Source organism: Triticum dicoccoides, chromosome 5B (genome assembly GCF_002162155.2).
Source record: "Triticum dicoccoides isolate Atlit2015 ecotype Zavitan chromosome 5B, WEW_v2.0, whole genome shotgun sequence".
Taxonomy (NCBI): domain Eukaryota; kingdom Viridiplantae; phylum Streptophyta; class Magnoliopsida; order Poales; family Poaceae; genus Triticum; species Triticum dicoccoides.
This window is the reverse complement of record NC_041389.1, coordinates 580,686,413-580,707,809: the sequence shown is the minus strand read 5'-3', so window position 1 is coordinate 580,707,809 and position 21,397 is coordinate 580,686,413. Positions and strand designations below refer to the sequence as shown.

Below are 21,397 nucleotides of genomic sequence, written 5' to 3'. Positions count from 1 at the left end.
GAGAGTGTTGGCTTCTGGGTTAGGATGACAGATGAACCCTATGTTGTCCGATGTGAGTAAATGGTAAGATGACGCCATCAATTAGAAACTACCTGACGTGACATGTGCGAATGGGACCAAACCTGCACTGGGGTGGCCCCACGTCAATAGCATCCCCTTGATGGTGCCAAAACCCCGCTGCTTACCAAGTAGCGTTGACGCATGCTTCCCACAAAAAGGAAATATGTCCAGCTACAGCTTTAATTTGTTCTAATTTGTTGCAAAAGAGAATGGCGTCAAGGCTAGTGACAGCCAGCAGATGGTGGATGGAGACCGGGCGACATCGAGTCGGGAATGAGGGACCGATATATTACAATGTTCTGACGTTTTATGGGATTCCGTGCATCTTCAATCAGTAATGGGGGACCGATATATTACAGTGTTCTGGCAGTTTTGACAGTGGCAATTCTATGAGAAGGGTCATGAGAAGGGCAACGGTTCCTTGCAGAAGTAGAGATGAAGCGGACTCCGCAGTTGATGCCTTGACGGTGGTGCTAACTCCCGCGACCTGCCCGAAGGAGTCAATGGTCGCGCCGATGTCATCGTGGGCTAGCCCCACCACCAGCCTCCAGTTGGTCACATACGATTGCAATACAACACGGTGCTGGGAGTGGGAGACGCTGCTGTGTGTTTGGGGATGGGCGGTGGGCCATGGCAGAGAAGATGGAGTTTAGAGGTAGGGCAGAGGGGAAACAAGCACGCGCGCAGCCATGGCCACGTGCTCCTGATCGGCCGTAGTTTCTTTGCCCGTACTCTCACGCAACAGTACATTCGGATATGTTGTGTCCATTTCATTTGTATTCAGCCGCGTGAGTACAGTTTGCTTCCTTGTGTCCATTTGGCAGAACTTTAGAGGTGGGGTGGAGTACGTAGTAATGTTTGGAGAGAGTAGTAATTTGTGTCGAGGAAGTATATATTTCAATTCTGTGTTTTGGTATAGCCGCACTTCACATTCTTAAATAAATTGTGGCGGCACTACTTTTTTCTTTGACAAAGCGACTGCACCACATTATGTCGAGTCCACTTAAATAAAATGTGGCTGAGCCACTTCATCCATAAGCCTGGCGCTACTTCTGCACCCATTACTTGCGCTCTCAATGCAATCGGGATGCAAGTCATGTATCTAGTCTTGTTGCATTGTTGCTACTAACTAATTTACTCGTATCATTGTTTTCATTTGTCGCTTGCGTAAAATTTTGTTCTTCCAATTCTCTATATGAAATTTACCTGCCTGCCTGTGGAGTTCCTCTTGTGACCGTATTTTTGTATAAACAGTTTGCCGGGAGTGTATCATGGAAAAAATAGATGAGGAGGAGATCGAATCCTGCCCCTTATGCGACGCTGCTCTTGGGATTGCTCCTGAAGAGAAAACTCAGGTAAGGGATATTTGTTAAAATACCAAGCTTATCTATATAGTTTCCTACAACATTGTTTTTTCAACTTGTCAATTCTCATTTTCTTTCAATATACGTATAAGTACACCTACGCAGTTATGCAATACAAGTGCAATTATAAGCTAATAAACTCGATCTCCCTAATAACCAGAAGAAATTATTTTCTTTGAGAAGCAAATACTTACTCCCTCTGTCCCAAAATTTAAGAATGTCAAAAATGATCTTACATTTTGGGACGGATGGAGTAGAATGTATCTATGTATAGAAGAAACTATCTATGTATATATACATTATTGTTGTGAAGCAAAAGCTTAGAATTCCTGCCACTTATTACTTTTTCCCTGTGATCTCGGCTCGCGTACTCTACTATATGTTGCTACCTAACATCATTGGTTGTTTCTTCGTTTGAAGGGCTGATGAAAAAATTCACGCTATCCGGGATAATGTGTTTCCACCTCAGACAAAAGTTGATGCTTCTGAGGCTGCAACTATTACAGTGCCAGCAAAGATAGAAGAGAGGTCCATTTCTTCCTTGGTTGAAACCCCAAAGATGGCACCAAAATTAACCGAGATGACAATATCTGCAGATAAAAAGAATGTAGTATCAAAGTATTGCCAGCAAGTGACGCCAATTGTCTTGTAACATTTGCTTATTCGAACTAAACTTCCATCCAAAACAAAACACTGCAGATATTTCTCAAGATCGAAAGAACTGTGAGACGATTGAGAAGGAAGAGCTTTATAAGCCCTTATGTAGTTTAGTCCTTTCAAGTGCGAGGAAATCGCAAAAATCAAGTTCTTGTCTTAGGGGAAGTCGCAAAAATATAACAACCACAGAGGATAGTTTGTGGGAAAGCCCAGTCTGGTTTTCACTAGGGACTGCACCAAAACAGTAAGATTGCAGGACATTCAGTGTCTTTTACTGATTCTGATGGACCATTTTGTTGTGTCTTCAAGTCAAAATGAAAACTGTTTTTGCAGGGCAAAAGCTAAACGGCTGCCTCAAATAAATAATAATTTCAACAGAATTAAGGAGTTCCCCTTTAATCTTCAAGTTTCTTTGTCAACAATGATAAAGGCCTCTCATACTTTACATAGATATACTTCTTGTTCAATATGAAAAAGTTATGTATAGAATTAAGTGAATTGCCCTTTAATCTTCATGTTTCTGTTTCAACGACGGCAGAAGTTTCTTTAGATTCCAAGGATTTAATACATTCTGTGCAATATGGATTTTTCTTCTTGTTTCAGAGATGGAACTTTGGAGGTCGCCTCCATCCTAAAGCTCATTATTAAAAAACTTGAGCTAGCAGGTAACGTTAAGGTGAGCTTTTCACAAGTCTTTGTACTTTGGTTTTGACTTGTGATGGGCCTCTTGTCAAGGTGCTTGCTTCCAAGAATTAGAATTAGATCATCAATAAATCTTCAGTTTCCTGCATTTGTAGATTTTATTTTTTAGAAATTGTGAAGGGACCGGTCTCCCCATCCATTTCCATTAAGAGGAATAACCCTGCTGCATTTGTAGACTTCGATGGTGACCTAGCACAATTTAGTTACATCATTATTATTCTTCCTATTATCCCGCATGTAAGCCCAGAAAAAATGTATGCATATGGACAATGCTGAATGTGTTATTTTGCCTAAACCCAGTATATATATATTCTGTACTTGCGTAAAAAGTAGGTGGATATCTTATGCCATGACAGGTCGGTCTGCCCCTCGACGACAGTGCAGGGCCTCCTCAAGTGATGGCTGAGCCGCAAACCGAAGGACAAAGTCCAGAGGCTGGTGGGGACTCCGGCGGATGAGTTCGTTATTGTACTACCGGCACCGCCAAAACAAGGACTAAGCGGGAAGGACCTCATTCCTTCTTCAAAAAGCCGCCACTGCCTTGTCTTCACGAGCAGGATACAAACCATTGGTGGGGGAGAAGTTGCACGCCAGGGTGAGCTTCCGCCGGCTTATTTCCGTGATATCATCATGATTCAATCTTGTGCCTCCCATGGTCTTCCAGGCATCATCAACAAATTGCACCAAAATAAAACCTAGAGGTTACTGATGCGGGGCATTGACATTTGCCCCAGTAGCTAAAATGTGCACAACCTTGTTGTCTTCTCTAAGAAAACTCGATAGCAATCGAACACATACATGAAAATAATTATTCATATACATTCCACCAATCCTCATACAAATACGTAGGGTTGCAAGGATATGCCTCAACCCATTGCCTTCCTGAATTACTCATACATGATGACTGGATTGCAAGAAGAAATAATGGATTTCTGACATAAAGTTGAATGCTTATAGATAATACATCTTGCAATGCTTGCCGGATGCGATACACGATTACAAGTATGACTAACTTAGAGGGTAGATGTTGCAGTGATGGTGATGGCGGCAACTATGGAGATGCCATGGGAGATGGCGACATCTTGTGTTGGAAGATGGCTTCTGTAGTGCTATTGGATGCTCTCCTCGTTGTTTTGCCTTCCACTGTTGTGATCCTGGTACGGGGCCCTTTATAAACATTGTTGGGGTGGAGAGACGGTACGAACACATGCGCTCGTGCTGGACGCCGTCTTTGCACTCTGGATAGACTGTTGCCTCACCGATTTTCTCCATTCCTTCTTCATTTTCCTTGTGTTTATCTAAGTGATAATTTACATCCAAGTTTGGCCTCTTGTCGGTATCGTGACCATTGGGTTCACTCACCCAACTGTACATGGGCCACAGTAGCCTCCTTGCTAGGAAGGATAACAGGTGAACGTTCCGGCAAGATCATCACACTGGAGTCCAGATCCGTAATGGTATGCAGATCTTTGTCAAGACCATCATCCTGGAGTCCTCATCTGTAGTGGTATGCAGATCTTTGTCAAGACCATCACCCTGGAGTCTATGGCAGCATGTAGATCTTTGTTGAGACCAGATATATCTTTATACATCAACAACAAGATGTATGCAAGAGAAGTTTTTTGAGCCGATCGGCAAAACCAAAAGGCAATGAAAACTGGAATGACCAGGACCTGTACAGAAAAAAGTTTTCTTTTCTAAAAAAAAAGGAAGACAGTTCAGAATACAGACGGTACATAGCTTGGTGTAGGTGTACGACAAAAAGTACGCTGGACAAAATATTCTTTAGAACCCCGGTCCGGCTACGGGTAGTCGGGCACCCCCCCTCCCCCTGCTGCCAACATGTAATCGCCTCCCTCCCACTCTTCTATTTCCACCCAAAAAATACAGCACAATAGGAAAGGCTTTCTTACCCCCTAGCCCCCCCATCACCAACCAGAGCTCCGCCACCACTTTTGCCTTCTCTCAGCCGGTCAAAGCCCACGCTTTCATCGCCTGATATTTAGGATCGATCGTCTTATTCGTAGCATATATTGCTGGAGATATTTGCCCAGCGTAAGATGGTTCAGTGTGCTGATGGCCCTTCTCCTGTTATATTTTCTACTAGATGCATAAATTGCTCTGCTATTAGCCAGAGTTCTTCTCTTCATCTCAAAATATGAAGGCGGGGAACTTAGAAAAACAGTGCTCTTATGAATTTTTATCAACAATGGAGACCATATTTCATCAAAAAATCCTATGTATTTTTTCCCATTCATTCCTACCAGCAATTTGTTGTTGGTGATGTAATAACATGTAACTGGATTCCAAGAATTTAATACGTTCTGTTCTTCAATATGACTATTTTCTTCTTGTTTCAGAGATGGAAATATGTGGGTATCCTCCATCCTGAGGCTGATTAATAAAAAACTTGAGCTAGCGAGTGAAGATAAGGTGAGCCTTTTAGATGTCCTTGTACTTTCATTTTAAATTGTTGTCACTCCACAAACCCTACTCAAGTCTGTGTCCTCCTTTGAAGGCGCTTGCTTCCAAGCATTACATTATCGATAAATCTAGAGTTTGCTACTTTTTTGAAGGGGCCACTCCTCACCAATTTCCATTAAAAGGAACTACAGTGCTGCATTTGTAGATTTGGTTGGTGACATAGTAGGATTTATTTGCACCATTTTTCTGTTGCAAAGCTCCCAAATAATACATCACTAAATCATATCTCTTCCTGTTACTGAGCGTGCTGAGAAAGTATGTGAGCCTGCTCTTTTGACTGACACCTTGTGTATACACTTGTGTGAAATGCAGGTGGAGATCCCATGCCATGACGAGCCGATCTGCCTACACTACACGGCCTACTCAAGTGGTGGCTGAGCTATGAAGCTGAAGGACGAGGTTAGAGGCCGGTATGTGCTCCGGCGAATGAGTTCATGATGCCAGAGCCAGGCATGCAGGTTGTTGCAATCAGTGAAGCCTATCAATTTAACTTGTCATGGTGTGAGCGGGTATATGTGGTTTTTTGTATCGTGAGGTGGTGAGAATAAAAGGAGAAAATAAATAAAGAGAAAAAACAAGGGGCCTGACCCCGACCCTTCGCTATCAATTTTCACGAAATCACGTGGCTCGAGTTGTACCGGTGGGCGAAAGGAGGGAAAGTCAGTAACGGCAGAATTAATATGGACAGACAGATGCAATAGGAATAATATCAAACATCAACAGTCTTACAACGATAAGGAAAGAGCGAACTCAAGGTTTCTTACATGATCATATCCTTTAAACAGGTCATTACCTATGTCCACTTCGTCTTCCGGGGCTTCGCTGTCGGCAACCCCACCGCTAGAAATAGGAGGAGGCTACGGAGTCGCTCCATCAGCCGTCTGAGCGAGTGATGTGCGATGCTTCCTCTTATGGGTTAATGTGATCTTGGCGCTCATGTCGAAGTGTGCCAAAACACCACTCGGGCAAGCCTACATAACATTACAAAACGATGGCGATATGTATTCTCCTGAGACCTGCTGGAAATATAGATCGGGACTTCGCCGCAGAACTCCATCAACTCTAGGACATAAGGATAAGGGCTTCGATCTATCATGTAGTAAGGTAATTAAATTTATGGCATAATATAAACAAGAGCATATACTTATATTGGCTTAGCATAAAAAAATATAATACTTTGAGAAAATCCAGCTATTGACATCTTTAGATACAAATGTCTTTACATCATATTTGTATCACACAATTTCCAAAGACACGAATGACAGAGCTCTACAAACATGTGGCTCATATTGTACTATATTCAGCATAGCAACTTTTCCACCCTACAACAGGACTAACGTAGTCAGCCAGATTCAACAGAAATAACATCAAACATCAACGATTTCCAAAGACACAATTAATGATAGAGTTCGAAAAACACGTGTCGCATGTATAAAACATCAAACAAATAATATAGTGTTCTGAGAAGATATCCAACTATTGACATCCTGAGATACACGTGTCTTTGCATCATATTGGCATCACACTATTTTCAAAGACACAAATGATAGAGTTGTACACACACCTGGCTCATATTGTACTTTTCCACGCAGCAACTTTTGCGCCCTCCTTAAAAAGGTGCAAAAAATTACCATGTTAGAAGGCCGGAAAATAAATAATGGCAGACAGCCAGATTCAACCGAAATAACATCGCATATCAACAATTCTATAACGCCGAAAAGGAGTTAGAGTCAACCTTCTTTACATGATCATATCCGTTCAACACATCGTCATCGGAATCCTCCCCCTGAGCATCAGCCCCATGAGCGCGAGACGTGCCACGCTTCCTCTTGTAGGTTACCGTTATCTTGGCGCTTATTTTGGATTACTCCAAACTCACAAGCCCACATAACAATGAAATGATGACTTTAGCATATCTCCTGGACCTGCTGGAAAGATAAATCACGATTTTTCCATAGACCGCAACAAAGTGACCTTGATCCCCAATAGGACTTAAGGATAAGAGCATCAATCTGTCGTCTCCATACAGACAAACAGTTCATTAGGAAGAAGAAGAAGAAGAAGAAGAAGAAGAAGAAGAAGAAGAAGAACAACAAGAAGAAGATAACTAACACCATGGGGAAAAGTAAAGCTAACTCAACACACCCATCCATCAAGCAACTGGATCGATTTTCCCACCCATCTAAACAGACAACCACCGTATTATACTATAATAAATCCGATCATAATGGCCCCGGTGCAAACTTGAACACCCAAACTATCAGACAAAGGGAACCCCAATTCCGCGCATAAACTACGAGCTCCGGATCAGCATCGCCCTCGCCGAAGACCCATCCATCCAAATTCGAACCCGCTCGAACGAACTGGATCGTGAACGGCGACTTCCCCGGCGCGGCTACGCCCGGGTCCCTTTCCCTGCCCTCTCTCATCCTCGCTCGCTCCAGTCCCAGTCTGCTGTAGCCGTGATTTGTTCAAAAGATCTTCTAGGTGAGATGCCTTCAGTTTGTCCCGTGGTGGTCTAGAGGTTTTGGCTGGTAACGGTCTATGCCGGTGCGTGGCCGTCATAGCTGCACACCGAGCGAGCTGAACAACTGGCTACACACTGCACAGGTCATTCTGATGGTCTCTTCCCCGTCTATGCATAAGCTGATGATACTTTTCAAAGTCCCATCAATTTAGAAAAGTGCAACAGTTCAGTGAAAGTGCAACTTACACTTTTTTATTTAGTTGCATTTTTGTAGAAAAGTGCAGGCTTGTCAGGACCCCGACTCAATGCCAGATCGATCTAGCATGTAACACCTCATATCACCTTGCGGCCTCACGCACGGTATTCCCACGGGTGTCGCCTTACCTTTGCCCGGGACCATTTGCGCCTTTTGGCACACGTATATGACAGTGTTGCTAGCATCCATATGATAAGGAGCCCGGGCTGACATGGCTAGTCGTAAACCCAAAGTGGCACAGACTTACAGGGACAGGCATCCATGACCCAGCATCGAACGTGTCGGTCATCAGCGAGTGAATCCAGGCTGTAGCATTGGGCTAGCAGGACTCCGGTGAACCGGGCTGTAGCGGGCTAACAGGACTCCGGTATTCATCGCGTGACATTTCCCCGAAGGGACAGACACAGGAACGAAGAAGGACACATGCCGGCCAGCCTAAGTGTTCCGGAGCAGTAGCAAGCTACCATGGCTCAGTGAAACACTAGGAGACATTTCCCCGTAAGAGAGGCTACTAAAGATAAACAACTAGATGGTCAGATCCCACACATACCAAGCATTTCAATAACATACACACAATAAGCTCGATATGTGCAAATACAACATGGCATCACAACATGACTCTACGACTCAAGTAATTTATTCAATAGGCTTCGAGGAGCGAGATATTACAAACATGGGTCTCATGACCCAACAATCAGAGCATACAAATCAAAGCACAAGCGGAAGCTATCATGTCTGGGTACAGACATCTATAACTGAAAAAGGCTGAGAAGCCTGACTATCTACCAGATCCTGCCGGGGCACAAGATCGTAGTTGAGGTAACAAGCTAAACGTCGAAGTCCACGCGAAACTACTAGTGAGACCGAAGTCTCTCTGCAAAAGCATAAAATAGGCAAACGTGAGTACAAATGTACCCAGCTAGACTTACATCAGAACTAACTACATATGCATCATTATCAACAAAGGGATGATGGGGTTTAACTGCAGCAAGCCAGCTTTGACTCGGTGGCTATCCTGAACTACGACTGCAATGTAACTCTTTTGAGGTGGCGCACACGAGTCCACATATTCCCCATATCAATACACCACTATGGATCCGCTCCCGTCTCCCTACGAGAGCGCCATCCATAGCACTCACGCTTATCTTGCGTATTTTAGAGTATCCACTTTCACTTGTCTATGAACTGATATAAGCAACCCAGAAGTCCTTTACCGCGGACACGGCTATTCGAATAGATGATGTTAACCCTGCAGGGGTGTACTTCTTCATACATGTTTCCACCACTTAGCATCTGCACACGACATGTGCTCGGCAGACTTCAAGCGAAAGCCCACGTGGGTGTAGACCACGACCTACCTAAACACCTAAGTCTCTAGTCCAGGTTTATCGCCTATTCGGGTTCCATCCATGAGGAGATCCGGCCGGAGTTTCGCTCACGGCCCCAAACGATGTGAACAGGGTTCCCGAGATACCAAACGGGCATCCGGTACACCGTGCCACGTACCTACCGCATCACAGCCCACCCCTACGGTCAGCGCTGTCCACGGCCTCCAGTAAGCTACAAACACCAGAAACTACTTGCAACTCCTGGACAGAGGACTAGGGTGAATAAGAAGTCGAGCGGGGTCATATTTCAGGGCCCAATGTATGGTAGTAGCTGAATCATGGATCACAAACACAGAACTCAGTTCCTGAGGACGGCTGCAATGAGACAACCCACCATGTACTCCTACATGGCCTCTCACCGCTACCTTTACCAAAACGTGTTCACACACTTAGCTCACACACAGTAGGACATGTCCACCCGCCTCTGATTCATCCCCGATGAATCAGACCTGACTCAACTCTAAGTAGTAGCAGGCATGACAAACAAACATGAATGAGTAGGCACAACAGGGCTCAAACAACTCCTACTCATGCTAGTGGGTTTCATCTATTTACTGTGGCAATGACAGGTCATGCAAAGGATAAAGGGGTTCAGCTACCGCAGCAAGTAACAGATGAATCGTTGTTGTCCTAATGCAGTAAAAGAGAGCAGGAGCGAGAGAGTAGGATTGTATCGGAATGAACAAGGGGGTTTTCCTTGCCTGGCACTTCTGAAGATAACATTGAGTCTTCATCAGTGTCAACGATCACATACCGGCAACACAGAAGGGAACACAATCAATGCAATGCACAATATGATGCATGATCATGACATGGCAAAATGAATGTATTTTGGGCTAATGCAACTAGCAACAGATTAAATGAAGTTGGTTTGAATACAAGATTCAAATTCAAACTCCATATGTGATTATTCAAATGCCATTTAATTGATTTGTGCTATACAGCAGCTATAAGTTGTTCTAACATGCATGAAAATAGTACAGATGGATTCCTTGAATTTTTCTGATAATTTTTCATATATAAATTATTTAATTTGGAGTTACGGTTGAATTTCTATGATTTATTGAAGTTTTAGCTATTTTCTGGAATTTCTTGAATATTAATAAATCCAGAAAATACTTATGGCGTCAGCATTGCGTCACTATGACGTCAGCAGGTCAGCAGACGCTGCTGGTGGTCAAACCTGACCAGTGGGGTCCACTGGTCAGTGACTGGGGCTGATTAGTGTCGCTGACATGTGGGCCCAGTCAACAGCCACGTCAGCTTAGTCAAAGCTGACGCGTGGGGCCACTAGGATTAGTTAAAAACTAAACAGAAACTAATCTAGGATTAATTAGCAGGTGGGGCCCTGCTGTCAGTGTCACAGGGTTACTTAGCAGGGTCAAATCCCAGGTCAGTGGGGTCAAACCCACCGGCGACATGACGCCGGCGAGGCCCGAGACGGCGGCGCGAGCCGGAAACGCGCTACAGGGCACGGGCGAGGCTGTGCTTGGGCTCGTTGGAGAGCCCTTGCTGGTGCGCATCGAATGGTGGTGGTGGCCGTGCCTGTGGTGGCCGGTACCGACGACGGCGAGCTCGTGAGCGGCGGCCGGAGTTCGGCCAACGGCGGGTTAGGCGATGCAGGGCGCTAGGGGAGGCGTTGGTGCGTGCTACGTGCTCCTGGTGAGGTGTGGAGCACGATGGTGTGCCCGGCTTCGAGCCACAGTGGCTCTGGCCACGACGGCGACGAGGCACGGCGGCGGCGAGCTTCGGCCGTGGTGGAAGATGGAGCTAGGGGACGGAATCAGGTGCGGGGAGTGAGGGGAAGAGAAGAGGAGCTCACGGGGAGTCGGACGAGACGCTGAGTGGGCTCGGGGACGCCTCTGCAACGGCGAATTGACGACGGCGATCTCCGGGCACCTGAGATGAAGACGACGACGCTCCGGTCGACTGCGGCCTCCTCTGGTCGCGTGCGTCGCGTGTGTAGCTCCACGGGGTCAGGGCGGAGCTCAGGGATGCATAGAGGGAGCGAGGGGGTGGCTGGTGGCCGCGGCGAACGGCGTCGGTGGCGACGGGCTCCGCTCGGGCAGAGAGGGAGAGGGAGCAGAGGGGGATAGGGACGGAGGGAGAGACGCGGGAGAGTGAGGGAGGGTCGAGGGAGCCGCGTGGCGTCTCCAGGGAGTAGCGGAGGCAAGCAGGGAGGCAGGAGGTGGCCTGGGCGTGTGCCCGCGCGCTCCGGCCACGCGCCTGCGCCTACTGGCGCGAGGAGGAAGGCGACAAGGGGGGGGGGGAAGTGGTGGGCTGGGCCGCTGCTGGCTGCACAGCGTTGGGCCAGGTAAGTGGCGCCAGGTAAGTCCTTCTGCTCTCTCTCCTTTACTTTTTTTCTATTTTCTGTAGTTCGTTTTCATTTAGTTTAGCAACTAAATCATTTAAATAAATTCTGTAGATTTTTATGTGGCTTGCTAAAATATATACAAAGCCACTCACAAACTTCCAGAATTATTGGAGTCATATTTAATATATATTAAATATAAATCCAAAGCAAATAGTTATTGGATTAATTCAAATGGCCAAAATAATTATCTCTGTGACTCCAAAAATATTGGTTTAAATTTTACCTCTTACCAATATTTCCATGGAATAACAGGAACATTTTCTTGGACACATTTGAGAAGATTTAATTGTTGGTTATTTTTAGAGGTTTCTGAGGCTTTGAAAATTCCTCAACTCAAATTTCATTTGAAATAAAACATAATGCTCACATGAGGTCTAGCCTAGTGCATTACCAGAAGCTAGGGATGTGACAAGGCTACACTTATTTAGTAAACTAAAGTTGATATTTCTAAGTTGATTGGTTCTTGAGAAAAACTCAAATCTACTTTGAATCAACAAAAGAGCGTGACAAAAGATTTGTGCGCTTCTTGCTTGGGCCAGCTGGGCAGATAGTGTGGCCAAGATCCTGCGACTGTCGTGTTTTGGACTACATTGTGCCGGTGTCTGCATTATGGTCATGCGTTGGCCGAGGGCGCGTGGGCGGTTGTTGTCTAGTGCACACGCAACGGTTGCATGTGGAGGTCCTTCTTGGTAGTGGCAATGTTTATCTTTGATGGGGCAAGGGTGCACCGACATCTTCCAGTCGGCATAAAACATGGTGGTCCCTGGATCATTGCGGATGATGCATGGCAATTCACACAGGTGTATAATGGCAGCATTTAGATCGCACAACGACATGGGTGACCACTTTGCAAAGGCTACTTCAGGGAGGCATGCGCCTTCGTCCAGTGCTACCTCATATTTGAGTTCACTCTGTCTACGCTGCTCCCACTGCCTCCACACTTTTGTTTTGTTCTCCCTTTCGTCTCTGAAAGAAGGCACACCTTGCGGCCTTCCTACACCGGTACGCACTGTCGTCCTTGGTTTTCGTGTCCTCTATTCTCATCTGGCGTCCTGTCTATGGACGCGAATGCCGACCAAGATCCAGGAACAACAGTCTTTGTTCTTGTGCGATCCTGAGCCTCTTCACTGCGTGCGGATTCGTCCAATCCAAACTTCCATCACTTTCATCCTCTGAACTACTTTGAACCAAGAGATGCCCATCAACCACTAGAGAAGGTGGTGCCATTGTGAACAGGCACTCATTAGGCATTGAAGAAGAGGGCGCTATTAGCCAACTCCATTTTCCTTGTGAGGACAAAGCATCCCGGGCTCTCTTATCTACAGAGCTTGGTCGGCGTTCGCGTCCACATCCACTACCATCACTAGGACAACGGTCGCGACCGCGTTTGCCCCCCGTGGCAACTTCTTGAGAACAGTCCCCAAGATCTGGGTAGGTGTGCGACTGGGATGACACTATCATCATCGTTAATGTCGATTACTTCGACCACATCGGCTTTCCTCTTCTTGAGAGAAATCTCCTCCTCCATGAATTGATGCTGGCTGAGGAGATGGACTATGTTTATAAAAAATCCTTGGAGCTGGAGAAGCACTAGTTGGGATTAGCTGCAACGGGACAATTTCGTTGTTGTTAGGGAAAGCAAAGGCAACCCATTTTCTCTTCTTGAAAGGAAAATCCTTATCCTTGAAGACCATCTTCTTCATGATCCACTGTTCTTCATGCGGTACATGGAAGCCACATCATGGGACAGGGTGACGATCCCTAGATCAGTGGCCTCGATAGAGGTTGTCTGTCTTTGTGTCCCGTGGATATCGGACAGCACGACGTGTTCCATGATTTTCCACAAGTGCGATTCCACCTTGTGGTCAATCATTTTGATGGCGTTTCCTCTCCAGTAGCCACTTGCATCGGCGCTGCTCCAAAAAAACCAAGTGAACGCGTGTCAACAGCGCAGAGGCGGGCGTCCCGCATTAATTTCTGAACGAATTTCTCTTCCTTGACCAAGTGAATGTCCAGGATACTGAGCTCCGACCACGAGAGGCACATCGGGGGAATCGTGATGGGTCCGGGACCTTACCAAGGCGGCCACTGAGTAGGGAATGTGTAGGACGCGCCCGTAGAGGTGGCCATGCAACAATTTAGTGAAAGTGCAACTTGCATTTTTTTTTGTTAAAGTTGCAATTTTCTAGAAAAGTGTAGGTTATAGTTTTTCACTAATCAATATTTGAGATGGTTTAACCCCCCTTCCCCCGACATTTCAAAAAGGATAATGGTGTTAGTTTTGCTAAGCCCCAAAGATTTTTTTGATTTATTTGAATCATAGGAAAGTCGCACTATAAAGAGGCGTCGTTTCACGAGGGTCTGGGTGCGACCGCCTTGCTTGATAGGGAGGAGCAAGATTATCTTTCGGAGCATGTTGTCCGGGTGGGGGGTTGCGGACGAGGTCGAGATGTCGTCTGTCTTCACCCTATCTGCCTCCATCGTGTTCAATTGCTGCCGCCGGCACCGAAGCTAGTCAGCCCTCAACCCGGATTGCGGCTAATTTCCTCATCGTGGGACCCCGCCGACGTTCTGCTAGCAGAGGTGTTTTGTGAATCCCATTAGCAGCAACACAAGAAATAGATAACTTGGTTTGCAGTGAATATGAACCATCTAGCTTTCCTTGATTGAATTTCACTATGCTCTTGGCCACGGCATTCTCTTTATTTGCACGCCTTTGTCAAATAGCTATAGAAATAGTGGGATTACATGGTGTTGGCATGCCAGCCGTACTAAATCAAGGAAACAAAGATTTATCAATAGGGTGTTGGTTCCCCATCTTGGATGGGAGGATTAGAAGATATCAGGCAAAATTAAATCATGGCACTGAAGCTCACCACATGACATCCGGAGACAAGTCGATTAATGATGATTAAACTAGTAAGATGCATCAATGATCATTTAAATGCTACTCCCTATGTCTCAAAATGTAAGACGTTTTTTGACACTTACATTTTGAGATAGAGGGAGTACTAACAAGACACATAAACTTTCGCCTATATTCATGCCTGGACCCCTTCTTTCATTACGCTGGTCTTGTGGATCACAGTCAATGCAAAAAAAACATTTCCATGTTATATAAAGTAAAAAGTTATTGGTTATATATGAACATGGGAAATATTCTCCTAAGTAAACCAGCCTGTCCCATTTTGTCTGGCTCAGTCTGCTTTGGATATGTACATATGCTCTTCCTAGATACAATTTACACTGCCAAGAGGGCATAGTAAATATACGTAGAGCTTAGATGTAACTGCTTGATAATGAAGCCCAATGTAATAGCATAACTTCCATTTGCTTTGTCCGGCTCACATCGTTAAACCAGCCGCAGTGTGCCCATTTATGATCTTGTATTCAAGAAAGTGAGGTTTCTTCAGTGGCATAAATGGAAAACGCTAAAACACATCAAACATTCGGCTGAGAAGTGAAGAAGGGTCATCTAATAAAGACTAGAGTGCTCAGCATACAATCAGTACTAGTTGATCTCTACACCTCAAGTATTCAGTTGCAGATCATATCTCATCTCAATGCAAACAAGGGAGATATTAAAAACACCTCCGCCACTATAGATGCAATCATACGATACAATCAGAAATTTTGTGCACTAGTAAAAATACGGTAGAAAGTATCAAAATCTAAATTAGAATTTACAACCGAAAATCATACACATATTACATATACTAGGAAAGCAAGAAAAAAATGAGAAGCATATAGAAATCAGACAACCTATATAAGCTAGTATCAGCTAAATACATTACAATTTCATAGATGAAATGAGTTCGAAAAACGGCTTCAAATTAAGCACATTCAACAAATAGGATGCGGAAGTTTCAGTTTCAACGACAACCACATCAACAATATAGTAAGTATATGCCCCTAAAACACATCAGTTAAGAATAATGGTGATGCACAAACTAGCTACAGTCTACAGCATACATTCACTAGTAGTTGTTGTATACCTGTAAACACATCAAATGTTCAGTTGCAGATTATCTCATCTCAATGCAAACAGGGGAGACATGAAAAACTCCTCTGCCATCGACAGATGCAATAATGCGATAGAATAAGAAGTTGTGTGCACTCCTGACAACACGGTGGAAAATATCAAAGTCGGAATAAGAATTGACAGCAGAAATTCATAAAATAATTTAAGCAACCTATATAGTAGCAGTCTAAAACTCTAAGTATTTCACAATTTCATATAGATGAAATGAGTTTGAAAACAGACTTCAAATTTAGCACACATATAGCAAACTGCATACGGAACTTTCATGTTCACATATTACAACAACAACAAAATCAAAGAGTGCAACAGCAAAGAAACAGTGAGGAGGAGCAAACACAAACAACAAAGACTCTAATTAAACTGATAAATATATGTATGATGCCTCAAACTGAACCTGCTGGGTATAGCTCAATTAATGGTGGTACCAAACGCACGGCGAGATGTCCGAGGGGGGAGACCATGGCAGGCACTACTCGATCTCGCTGGGGATTGAGTAACGCCACCCGCTGGCATCGGCGCAGGGATACTCGTTCTGCTGGAGGACACTATGCGGACCACCAGGGTAGACTTCGTCGAGGAAGTAGATGTAGCCCGGTCTGCCGGCGTGTCCCGTTCGAAGGCCTTGGAGCAGGCCCGGCCGTCGGAGAGCACCTGCCCGGCCATCTGGTAGGCTTCTGTAGCCTGAAGACATGGAACCGCGACGTGCGGCCTCTCAACGGCGAGATGAATCTCCTCACTATCAGCAGATCGGCGCCAGAAGCGGAGAGCAGGAGGTAGCGGGATACAATGCCCCCGTGTGCCATGTTCGTCCGTGGTGCGCAGATCTCGTTCGCAAGTTGTATAATGGTATGCGTAGATGTCAAAAGTTTGGCTTATAGCAGTAGTGTCATCATCTGAGTCGACGGCCCAGAACCATCCATGGTGGTAAGTCAGGTCCTAGGCATTGTGCGGGCCCTCATCTCTGCCGGCAGCGATGTCCAACATTCCATGCTAGTGTGGCAGAAGGCCATATTTGTCTGGCTGGACGTTATGGGAGCGAACACGCAGGCAACAAAAGACGGGGCGACAAACATGGCGGCTGTGGGGATGATCATGCGGCACCTGATGTCATCGGAGTTGACGGGGATGCACACACGATCCGGGAGGGCGACGTGCTCGCCGGTGCGGAGGTTGACCACGACAGTGTTGGGATTATACCACGACCCACCCTCCCGGAGAGGAGCAATAGAAACAGGCCCCACGGCCTCGTCAGAGAGGGCCGAGCGTGGATCAGCTGAGCCGCCGAAGATCCTGTAGCTGTCGGTACGGGCAGTGGAGGGCTTGAGGAACTATGGCAGCAGGGACAGATTTTGGAAGGCTACCCGATGCCAGTGCTTGCTGATGGCGGACGCCTGGACTCGATCCGCGATGCACGATAGCAGGACGAAGATATGGCCGAGGAGATCTCGGTGGAGGCTGGATGGAGATCTTATGCCATGACGAGCCGGTCTAACCTCGCTGCATGTCCTACTCAAGCGGTGGCTGAGCTGCAAGCCGAAGGACGAGATCCATAGGCCAGTGGGTGCTCCGGCGAATGAGTTTGTGATGGATCTGCGCTACCGCTGGTGCCAGGCGTCCAGTCTCCCTTGTTGCACGGTGAAGACAACCTCCATCCCTTGCCATTGCAACACCTACCTGCTCAGCTTTCTGTCATCCGCTCATGCTTGTCATTCAGTTGTCCATCGATCGGCCAGCCTACCTAGGACTTTTTTGTTGGACCATGCAAAGGGAGTAGGGACCAAACAAAAGAGGTTAGCTTAGTCGTAGACCTGCTAGACAAATAATCTGAACAATTTATGTAGGCATTTTTTGTTTATAGTTCCTCCGTTTCTTTCTTGTGGTAATTTTATTTCTTTACCAACTGTTCAAGGATGTGCAGTAGCCATGATTTGTTCAAAAGATCTTGTAGGTGAGATGCCTTCGGTTTGTTCCAGGATGGTCCCTAGTGGTTTTGGCTGGTAATGGTCTATGCCAGTGTCTGGCCGTCAAAGCTGCACACCAAGCAAGATGACCAGCTGGCTCCACACTCCATAGGTCATTCTGATGGTCTCCTCTCCATATATGCCTAAGTCGATGATACTTTTTGAAGTCTCATTCAATTCAGAAAAGTGCAACATTTCTTCAGTCAAAGTGCAACTTACACTTTTTTATTTAGTTAAATTTTTTAAGAAAAGTGTAGGCTACACGTAATTAGTAAACTAAAATTGATTGGTTCTTAAGAAAAACTCAAATCTACTTTCAATCAACAAAAGAACAGGATGACAGATTTGTGCGCTCCTCGCTTGGGCCATCTGGGCAGATAGTGCCGCTAAGGTCCTGCGATTGTCGTGTTTTGGACTGTGGTGTGTCGGTGTCTGCATGATGGTCATGCGTTGGCCAAGGGCGCGCGGGTGGTTGTTGTCTAGTGCGTGCGCAACGGTTGCATGTGGGGGCCCTTCTTGGCACTAGCAATGTTTATCTTTGATGGGGTAAGGGTGCTCCAACGTCTTCTAGTCGCATAAAAAATGGTGGTGCCCATCTCAACTCATGAAAAGGACGTTGGGGTTGTGGCCCTGGGTCATGGCAGATGTTGTATGCTAGGTCGCGCAGGTGTGAATTGGCAGCGGCTAGATGGCACAATGACATGGGTGACCACTTTGCAACGGCTACTTCCGGGAGGCCTGCACCTTCGTCCAGTGCATCCACATATGTGAGTTCACTCTGTCTATGCTGCTCCCACTGCCTCTACAGTTTTGTTTTGTGCTCGCTTTTTTGCCCGACAGAACGCACTCCTCGCTGTCTTCCTGGGTTGCCGTGCATGTCCATCCTTGGTTTTGGTGTCCTCTATTCTCGTCTAGTGTCCTGTCTATCTCTTGGTCGTTCGTGTCCAGATCCAAGAACAGTCGTCATTGTTCTCTTGTGAATTCCTGAGCCTATTGATTGCATGCGAATTCATCCGATTCCATATATCCATCACTTTCATCCTCCGAACTATTTTGAACCAGGACATGCCCATCAGCCACTGGAAAAGGTGGCCGCGCTGTGAACAGACACTTGTTAGGCACCGTGAAAGAAGGTGCTAGTAGCCAACACCGGTTTCCTTGTGAGGACGAAGTAGCATGGGCCAACTTACTTGCAGAGCTTGGTCGGCGTCAGCGTCCACATCCACTACCATGAATATGACCACAACCACAACTGCATGTTCCTCCCGTGGCCACTTCTTCTTGAGAATAGTCCCTAAGATCTGGGTAGGTGGGACTGAGACGACACTATCATCATCGCTATTGTCGATTACTTGAAGCACATTGGCTTTCCTCTTCTTGAATGAAATCTCCTCTCCACGAATCGATGTTGGCTGAGGAGATGGTCTATATTTGTTAGAAATCCTCTGAGTTGGAGAAGCACTAGTCGGGGTCGGTTGCAGCGAGACAGTTTCATTGTTGTTAGTAAAAACAAAGGCAACCCATTTTCTCTTCTTGGAAGGAAAATCCTTACCCTCGAAGACCACCTTCTTCATGATCCACTATTTTTCATGTGGTACCAGGGGAGCCACGTCATGGAACAGGGTGACAATCCCTACATCAATGGCCTCGATAGATGTTGTCTGTCTTTGCGTCTCGTGGATCTCAGACAGCACGACTTGTACCACGATTCTCCACCAGCATGATTCCACCTTGCGGCAGGCCTTTTGATGCGTCTCCGCTCCGGTAGCCACTCGCACCGGAGCTACTCCAGAAACACCCCATGCCACAGCCCGAGCAAGGCCGTTGTTGGACATGAACTCATGTGAATAACGAAGATCCAGACACCACACACGAATTTCTTAACGAATTCCTCTTCCTCGACCACGTAAACGTCCGGGATATCGACCTCCGACGATGAGAGGCCCACTTGGGGATTGGAGCCAGGTCGGGACCTTACAAAGGCATCCACTGAGTAGAATATGTGCACGACGTGCCCGTAGAGGTGGCCATGCAACAACTTAGTGAAAGTGCAACTTACACTTTTTTTTCAGTTACAATTTTCTAGAAAAGTGCAGGTTACACTTTTTCAGTAAACTAAATTTGAATTAATCTAAACCGATTGATGCTTAAGAAAAACTTAATCTACTTAGAATCAACGAGTAAATCTACTGCTTCTTCTGAAATCATGAGTTTGATGAATCGAGACGATCCCAGTCATTCAAACATCTACATCCAATGCCCAACGTTGCTCCAATGATGTATCTATCACATCACCATAATTTGGAAACAACCTTGATTGCATTAATTGCAATTAATCTTAGAAATCAATGAAAAATCATTATTTACAATTAATCTTAGAAAACAATGAAAAATTACGAATTGCAATTAATTGTAGAAATACCGGTAATTGCAAACGTTATATTCGTAGAAACATTCTCTGATTGCTTCCCAAGATACTATCAAATTGGACCAGTGTTGCACATGGTGATTGGGGCCCACATTTTAGTTGTGTAGTGCGCGGGCAATAGCTGCACGTGGAGGCCCACGTCTACAGTGGCAACATCTATCATTGATGGTGCAAGGGCCCACCAATGGCTTCCAATTGACATCAAACATGATGGTGCCCGCCTCTACTCACAAATAGGATACTAAGGTAGCAGCCCCTAGGTATGGCGGATGTTGTCAGTCAATTCACACATGATGCATTTTTTTCTTTTGATCTTTTCATCTGAAAGGGGTGACGAAGGCGCAAGGATTTTTTTATTACTTTTTGAAAGGGTTGCCGCAAAAGAAGTTGAAATTGCATCTAGACCCTAAATGTATTGTAGTGTTGATTACAGTATAATTAGTGGGATTAATGTTAGTTATCCAGGTTATCTTAAGACATTGGTCTCTTGCTGAAACAATATGCCCCCCCCCACCACCATTTCAAAAAGGGAAATGTTGTTAGTTTTTCTAAGGCCCAAAAGTGCTATTGATTTTATTTGAATCATAGGAAAGTCACAATATAAAGGGACGCCGTTTCACGAGGATCTGAGTGCGACTGCCTTGCTTGATAGGGAGGAGCGAGAATATATTTTGGGAGCATGTCGTCCGAGTGGTGGTGGTGGTCGGGGGTGTTGCGGATGAGGTCGAGATCGCGTCTATCCTCACCCTCTCCGCCTTCATCGTGTTCAGCGCTACCGCCCGCACTAGAGCTGGTTAGCCCTTAATCTCGATTGCGGCTGATTTCCTCTTCCTTGTAGTCGTACTCCTACTACTGCTGCCGGCATCCATCTCCTTTTGCAGAGATCGGCCACTAGTCTGTGAGGAGAATTTGGTTTGGAGCTCGGGATCAGAGCAGAACGATGGGCTTGGTAGATGCGGAGCGGCCGAAGCATTATCACTTTTGAGGACAGGGTGTTTTGCCGCTGGTTTACGACGACAGACGAACCGTATAGCCTATACATAGGAAATGTCGGATGTGAGGTGACATGTGTGCGATTATAAATTTGGTTCTTACAAATCTCTGTAAGATACTTGCATGCCTGCCTGTATTATAACCATCTTCGTGTATGCAGTTTGCCGGGAGTGTATTATGAAGAAAATAGATGAAGAGGAGATTGTATCCTGCCCAGTATG

General features: G+C 45.8%; 2 pseudogenes; one reads left to right on the top strand and one right to left on the bottom strand.

The window, feature by feature from the left end:
• The window catches only part of LOC119310168, a 24,544-nt pseudogene extending 18,899 nt beyond the window's left edge, over positions 1–5,645 (top strand).
• A 10,561-nt stretch (positions 5,646–16,206) lies between these two features.
• On the bottom strand, positions 16,207–19,329 carry LOC119310167 (annotated as a pseudogene).
• Positions 19,330–21,397: the final 2,068 nt, after the last annotated feature.